The following is a 7066-nucleotide window of genomic DNA, read 5'->3' as shown; positions in this document are numbered from 1 at the left end:
GAAAATGTCAAGTTGGTAGGGTGATGCAATTTGAAAAACATTACTTCAGGATTAACCCCTCAGTCCATTGGATAGTTAAAAAGCGGGATAAGTGGATTTTTTTTTTTTTTGGTACCTATTTTGGTATATTGTTCCTTTTCTGGATTTAAATTGATAAAAGTAATACATAAAGAGTTTAAAATAATATTCTAATATCCATTTGTTTTCCCGAATCATACTAATTCTCCAAAAAGCCATGAAAAGTAATATGGCCATGGGTGTACGTAACACAATGATCATGCAGCTGTCAGTGGGACATAGGAGAGGGAACCTAGCCCTAGCTCTTCTATTACTTTTGCTGTGGGTTGATGAGAACCTGTGCAGGACTCTTCATTCCATAGAAAAACATTGTTAGCAAACAGCACAAGGATTGAAAATTGGCCCAAGGTTTATGGGCAGACTGTGTATGTCTTCCTGTTCACTGTCGTTTTGGCAACTACATTGAGCATCTTCAGTTAATTCATCTAGAGGCAGTGTTCATTAACATTAACAGCAGATTAATACCCAGATACATCAGATCTGTGTCCAAGGGACCTGTAAAACAGTAAAGATATTATAATGTGCAATTATCTGACAATCATTTGCTCTGATTGCAAATCTAATCAGTTGTAGGGTAATGGTGAAATGTATAGAACGGAAAGATAATATATGTAGAATCTGATTACGATCCAATTTAATTATCCGTGTAGCAATTAAAATTCCCAGTGTTGCATACAATATACAAATTGTGATAATACCAGTACATTGCACCACAGTTGCTAGCAGCATTCCCATACTATACGTGATGGGCAATAATAGCGTACATTATCTATAGTATGTTATAGTATGTAATGTATATTAGGGTCTCATTTCTGATTTCTGATTGAAGAGCTAGCTGGAAGATTAGCTAGATAATTATGTTTGCTGTGCATTGTATGCTGATGAATAACACCTTATGGTATGTAATTAAGCTTGTGACAATAATCCCCTTTCTAGGATGCATTGGTGTTTGTCATATCCATTTCTTTCAGTGTCACAAAAGGTAAATAACTAAAAGGCCTCACGTTGTGTTTGTCACGACCTCGTCTAAAGCCTTTCATCCTTATAACCTTGGGAAAATAACTCACTGGTTATCCTTTTTAAAGAGTCTCACTTGGGGAATTGTGTCAGTACATTTTCTAATTAAAAGGCCATACACCACACCTCAGGCTTCACACTAGCTCTAAGAATTTTCAAGAAATGCCATTGAATTTTACCACAAAATGTGAATTAGGAGAAACATACGGTATCTACATTGCTCTAATGTTTGTATTTAAGGGAGGTCCCGGAAGAAGCCATCAATGCGAAAATTGTATAAGGCTATATGTATTTAGATTTTATGCTGTATCATATGGGATTTGGTGTGATAAGCTCTTTTATTATGGATGTCCTTTAAGTATAATAAATCTTTGCACTTTGAGGAATTATCTTTTGCAGTGCTTCACCACAAGGCCATTGTGCCAATCTCTTTCTCGCATTGGCATTTTGGAGGAGCAAGGTGGGTACTCCCCTCATGGAAACATCAGACTCTAAAAATATGGTCCACTGTACTTTTAATTGCTCCAGTTAGCCAAATGGAATACTATTTTTGTAATGTTTGAGGTAATAAGAGAGTTGATTTGCCATTATACTAGTTTGATGATCCGCTTTACAATACACCCACATACTATGTACCACTTATACTGCAACTGAGCTTTTTTAATTTTTGTGACTGCACTTGGGGACACTTTCAAAGTTTTCCCAATTTTTCAGACTGACTGACCTTCATTTCTTAAAGTAACGATGGCCACTCGTTTTTCTTTACTTAGCTGCTTTTTTCTTGCCATAATACAAATTCTAACAGTCTATTCAGTAGGACTATCAGCTGTGTATCCACCTGACTTCTCCACAACGCAACTGATGGTCCCAACCCCATTTATAAGGCAAGAAATCCCACTTATTAAACCTGACAGGGCACACCTATGAAGTGAAAACCATTTCAGGTGACTACCTCTTGAAGCTCATCAAGAGAATGCCAAGAGTGTGCAAAGCAGTAATCAAAGCAAAAGGTGGCTACTTTGAAGAACCTAGAATATTACATTTTTTCAGTTGTTTCACACTTTTTTGTTATGTATATAATTCCACATGTGTTAATTCATAGTTTTGATGCCTTCAGTGTGAATCTACAATTTTCATAGTCATGAAAATAAAGAAAACTCTTGGAATGAGAAGGTGTGTCCAAACTTTTGGTCTGTACTGTATAAACAATAAAAAAATAAACATATCAAGTATTGCTGCTTCCGTAAATGTCTGATCTATTAAAATACATGATTCATCTTTTTTTGTCACCTTGTCCTCCCAAAAAAATTGAATAACAGTGATCAAAAAGTTGTTCATGCCACCAAAAAATGGTAGTAATAAAAACTACAGTGTTTTATGCAAAAAAAAAACAAGCTCTCATATAGATCTGTAGAGCAAAATGTAAAAAATAAAATAAAATTGTGGCTGTTAGAATATGGTGATGCAAAGACAATTTTGAGCCTTTGAAATGTTTTTCTTTTTCTTTTAAAGTAAAGCCTTATTCACATGTCAGTGTTTCAAGGATGTGTGTTGTACGTGTTCTCCACGGACAGCACACATCCCCATTCATTTTAATGTGTGTATTCAGACATCAGTGTTTTAGCACGGTCCATGGGTCCGTGTTTTTAGCACGGATGCATGCTCTATTTTGTCCGTGTTAACGGATCCATCATGTCCATTATAGTTTATGGGTCCGTGAAAACCACGGATGCAACACAGATGCCATCTATGTTGCATCCGTGTTTCATGGATCATAAAGAAGAGATGGTTTGAAAATTATTTTTCAGCTGTTCAGTGTCAGTGAAACACGGATGGCACACAGACAGCAAAAAACGGACCCACGGACCCAACACAGATCCTTTCCGGATAGTTTCACGGATGCATCACTGACCTCACGGATTTTTAGAATGGACACGAACGTGTGAATGAGGCTTAATAAAACAAAATTGAACCTATACAAGTTTGGTATCACCGTAATCAAATTGAGCTGCAGAATAAGATCAACATGTCATTTTTAGTGCAGATTGAATTCTTGTCAGAATTTTCTTTTGCAATTTTGTCCCACAAATTTTTGCCCATTTTCTACGATAAAATACATGGTAAATTTAATGGTGCTAAAAATGCATCTTGTCCCACAAAAAAATAAGCCCTCATATGGCTATGTGAATGGACAAATAAAAAAGTTATCACCTTTGAAAGGTGGGGAGGAAAAATCTAAAATGTTAAAATATTTAGGGGATGGGGGCGGAGCCTGTGCCTGTGCTGTGAGGACATGCTTTGCTGAACTCCGTACATTGCCTTGCTAAGGGACCTGCATACGTTAGCTAACAACCTTCAAAGTGGTAGAGATCGGGGGGCAGAAGACCACTGACCCTGCCACAGTGCCCAAATCCCACAATCCCGGAGGGATGGCGAAATACCTGAAAAATCAAGCCAGCACGGCTGCGATCAGAGAATCCAAGATGGTGCCGGCGGATGAACGTGCTCCCGCCGAGAAGGTGCCTCTAATGATGAAAGTGACGGAGGTGAGTCAGTGAACTCACGCTACTTACATGTCTCTAGATGCTTCATTAAGCAGGCCCTCACCGAAGCTTTATCCCCTTTTAAACAGGAGATTTTGGTCCTAACACACGAGATCCAGCATATAGGCCACAGAGTGGAATCGCTGGAAGCCGCACATAGCTCTGCTGTCTCGGAATCACTCTCCTCCTGCCAGCACCACATTAACACCCTCTATGCCGCAATGGAGGATCAAGAAAACCGCAGCCGGCAGAATAACCTCAGATTTAGAGGTGTTTCTGAAGCGGTGCCTAATGAGGAGCTCATGTCTACCATCAAGAGGATTGCTACATCCCTCCTGGGAAACGAGGATCCTGCTGACATGATCATAGAAAGGGTGCACAGAGCCCTCAGGCAAAAGCCAAGAGATTCTGAACCGCCCAGAGACATTATCTGCCAATTCCTGAATTTCCTAGATAAAGAAAGAATCCTGGCAGCGGCCAGGGCCGCTAATACCATCACATATCAAGACCTTGCTCCTGTCACCTTACAGAAAAGAAGAGCTCTCAAACCTCTTACTGAGCTTCTGCGCAATGACCGCATCCCATACAGATGGATTTTTCCTTTTGTTCTTGCCTTCACATTCTCCGGAAAATACTTCAAGATCTCTTCCTACTCAGACCTTCAAACAGCCTTTACTACAATGGACATTTCTCCATTGGACATTGCCAATTGGGAAACCGTGTCCGACATCCTGTCTCTACCTGATCTTCCTAAAGTGACCCCATGGGGAAAGTCACCTGCGCCTAAGCTCCAGCAATTCAGACATAGGATTGGATTCCTGACTCCAGGAGGATTACTTGATCTACATCGTCCCAGCCTAGGACACTTAGAAGCTCTCAGAAAGTATCTCCCCTGTCCTATTACCTCCTCATTCCATCATTCCTTTCCTCTCTCGTTTCCCCTCTCCCCTGGGGGATCTATCTCTACAGCAAGTCCTTTTCTTATCTCTATGTCTCCCTTAAAGTAGTCTTCTATCTCCTTTGGTCCCGACTAACAGCAAGATCTATTATTTGGGTTTACCCATACTTCCCCCTCTCATGAATAAGCCTTTAGGCTTCATACTGTTTCTACTGAAGATACTCACCGTATCACTACTATACCATTGTTCCGTTTACTGTTATGTTTATGGTTGTGCTCTCCTTCCCTTCTCATCCAGTCATGACACATTGAGATATTACTCCTACAGCCACCTTATAAATGTAAGACGGGTGCCTGCTCTCCTTGGGGCTGCCAAGTTATTCAGCATGATACCTTATATATTATACTCACATGGTGATGGTTTGACTATTCTACCCCATCCTTGTCCTAAACACTATCGCTAATCTGAACTTAGTCACTTACAATGTGAAGAGGCTTAGATCTCCATCTAAAAAAATCCCAAATTTTCTCCCTCCTGGGGAAGGAGAAGTGCTCGGTGCTCCATCTCCAGGAAACCCATTATAAACACGGTAAATACCCAGACTTCTCCTTCTCTAGATTCCCAAATTGGTATCACTGTGGTGCAGACGGTGCCGCCTCAAGGGGAGTAAGCATTGGCTTTAGAAAAGATGTCCCTTTCTCATATGCTACTCACACCCAAGATCCTGAGGGGAGATATATTATCTTAAAGGGTCATATTTGCCAGAAGATGTATACTTTTGTAAACATATACGTTCCTAACTCTGACCAAATATCCTGGTTGCTGTCTGTCCTATCCCTAGTACAAAATATCCAGGAGGACACTCTTGTCTTGGCAGGAGATCTCAATGTTGCATTGCAACCTCTTACTGACACTTCCTCTAGCAGGTCCTCCTTCTCTGCCAGATTGCTGAAAAAGCTGAATACTAAGTTATATGATTTAGGTCTCATAGACATTTGGAGATGCCGTAACCCAAATTGTACTGATTACTCTTTTTATTCCATTCCAGGACAATCCTACAGCAGGATTGATTATATCTATGTCCCTAAGGACCAGGTACAGTTCTGCACAAACATGAAGATTGGAAGTATCACCATCTCTGACCATGCGCCAGTATTTTGTACCCTTCACTCTCCAACTAACACTGGAAGGTCCCCTCTTTGGAGGCTTAACGAGTCCATACTGAGCAGTGAGGCTAATAGGACACATTTCTCGTCACTTTTAGATGAATACTTTTCCACGAATAACACACCAGAAATATCCCCCCAAGTCCTCTGGGATGCCCACAAAGTGGGCAATCAGATAAACGCCTATCTTCTCTTCTAGATCAGATTCATGCACTAGAATCCCTTCATAAACAGTCCCTAGCGCAACAACACTTAGCTGACCTCTGCGCCCTTAGGGCGGAACTTAAAAACCTTTTAAATGAAAAATCAGCAAAATGCTACTTATCATCACAACAAAAATTCTTTGCCCAAGGCAATAAGGCATCCAAATTCATGATGAGCCGCATCAAGCGTAGGCTGCAGGAAAGGCATGTAACATCTATCAAGCCTTCCCAAGGCCCACTGATTTTTTTCCTCAAAAGCCATAGCTGAACAGTTCAAACTTTTCTATGAATCCCTTGACAATCCATATCCACTGGGAGATTGCCAATCCCTCTCAGAAAGAGATAATGAGGTGCACAACTTCCTAGACTCCTTAGACCTCCCTACCCAAAAAAAATGCCCTGTCAAAACCATTTACACTCCTAGAGCTGACCACAGCATTAAGATCTTCCCCAAAAAGCAAAAGCCCTGGACCTGATGGTCTCATTACTTCTTATTACATGGCATTCCAAAATTCGCTTCTCCCCCACTATCTCCCAGTCTGTAACTTCACCCTACAAAACATACCACTGTCTTCTAATGCCCTAATTATGATAATCCCAAAAGAAGGGAAAGACCCCTCTTCTTGTGCAAACTACCGTCCCATATCCCTTTTGAACATCGATCTGAAACTACTAGTGAAAATGTTGGCTACCAGACTACAATCCCTTCTCCCAACTTTGATCCACCCAGATCAAGTGGGATTTGTACGAGGCCGTGAGGGAAAGGACAATACCACCAAAGTTCTTGACACCTTATACTATGCCTCTCATAAAAAAAGCCACTTATACTTCTCGGCACTGATGCCGGAAAGGCATTCGACCACATAGACTGGTCCTTCATCAAATATACCTTACAGAAATTCCATCTCCCCGACCCCTTTATCCATGCCATTTTTGCAATGTACAATTATTCCTCTGCCGCAGTATCAGATAACAACCTCATTTCACCCCACTTTTCCATAAAAAATGGTACCCGTCAGGGATGCCCTCTCCCCCACTTATATTTGTCCTTGTGATGGAAACCTTGATGCAGGCCCTCAGGCAAGATAAAGGAATCATGGGTCTGAAAATAGGAACATCAGAGTTCAAATTAGCTGATTGTGCTGATGACCTTCTGATAC

The 7066-nt window shown here is 40.8% G+C and overlaps 1 long non-coding RNA gene across 1 annotated transcript in view; it reads right to left on the bottom strand.

Annotated features, from left to right (window-relative positions):
* Positions 1-506: 506 nt before the first annotated feature.
* The window catches only part of LOC122946007, a 323715-nt gene continuing 317155 nt past the window's right edge, over positions 507-7066 (bottom strand). Inside the window, exon 5 of the long non-coding RNA XR_006391198.1 lies at positions 507-573. This is a non-coding gene — a long non-coding RNA (uncharacterized LOC122946007). The remainder of the gene's footprint in view (positions 574-7066) is intronic.

Source organism: Bufo gargarizans, chromosome 9 (assembly GCF_014858855.1).
Source record: "Bufo gargarizans isolate SCDJY-AF-19 chromosome 9, ASM1485885v1, whole genome shotgun sequence".
NCBI classification, from domain to species: Eukaryota; Metazoa; Chordata; class Amphibia; order Anura; family Bufonidae; genus Bufo; species Bufo gargarizans.
This window is presented reverse-complemented; position numbering and strand designations above follow the sequence as displayed.